This window comes from Passer domesticus, chromosome 33 (assembly GCF_036417665.1).
Source record: "Passer domesticus isolate bPasDom1 chromosome 33, bPasDom1.hap1, whole genome shotgun sequence".
In the NCBI taxonomy this organism is placed as follows: Eukaryota; Metazoa; Chordata; class Aves; order Passeriformes; family Passeridae; genus Passer; species Passer domesticus.
The window spans coordinates 501,764-502,760 of NC_087506.1; positions in this window are offsets into that span (position 1 = coordinate 501,764).

Consider the following 997-nt stretch of genomic DNA (forward strand, 5'->3'; position numbering starts at 1 on the left):
ACCAAAAAAACAAACAAAAAATCCATCCCAAAAACCCCAAAATAAAAAAAATCCATCCCAAAAACCCCCCAAAAATAAAGAAAAAAAATCCATCCCAAAATCACCAAAAAACCCCAAAAATTCCCTAAAAAAAAACCCAAAAAATCAATCCCCAAATCCCCAAAAAACCCAAAAAACAAATAAAAAATCCGTCCCAAAAAACCCCAAAAAGCAAACCACCAAATCAATGCCAAAATCCCCAAAATCCCCAAAAATCAAACAAAAAATCCAGCCCAAAACCCCCAAAAATAAAGAAAAAAAAATCAATCCCAAAATCCCCCAAAAAACCCAAAAAACAAACAAAAAATCCATCCCAAAGAAACCCAAAAATAAAAAAATCCATCCCAAAAAACCCCAAAAAATAAACAAAAAAAATCAATCCAAAATCCCCAAAAAACCAAAAAAAAAAATTAATCCCAAAATCCCAAAAATACTCAAAAAACCAAACAAAAAAATCCATCCCAAAAAGCCCCAAAAATAAACAAAAAAAATCAATCTCAAAATCCAAAAAAAACCCAAAAAAACAAACAAAAAATCCAGCCCAAAACCCCCCAAAATCCCCAAAAAACAAACAAAAAATAATTAAAAATCCATCCCAAAAAACCCCCAAAATAAAAAAAATCCATCCCAAAAACCTAAAAAAAAAAACCTCCCCCAAAAACAACAAACGACAACAAAAAAATCCATCCCAAAAATCCCAGAAAACACCCCAAAAAATCCGCCTGAAAAATTCTCCAAAAAACCAAAAACCCACCCCAAAAAACCAACGAAACCCAAAAAAACCCCAAAAAACCCCAAAACAAAAAAAATCCATTCCAAAATCCCCCCAAAAAACCTCGAAAAAACCACAGAAAAACCCCCAAAATTCCACCCAAAAAGCCCCCCAAATCCATCCCAAATACTAAAAAACCCAAAAAACCCAAATAAAACAAAAAAAAAAACCCCAAAAATTCCCAAA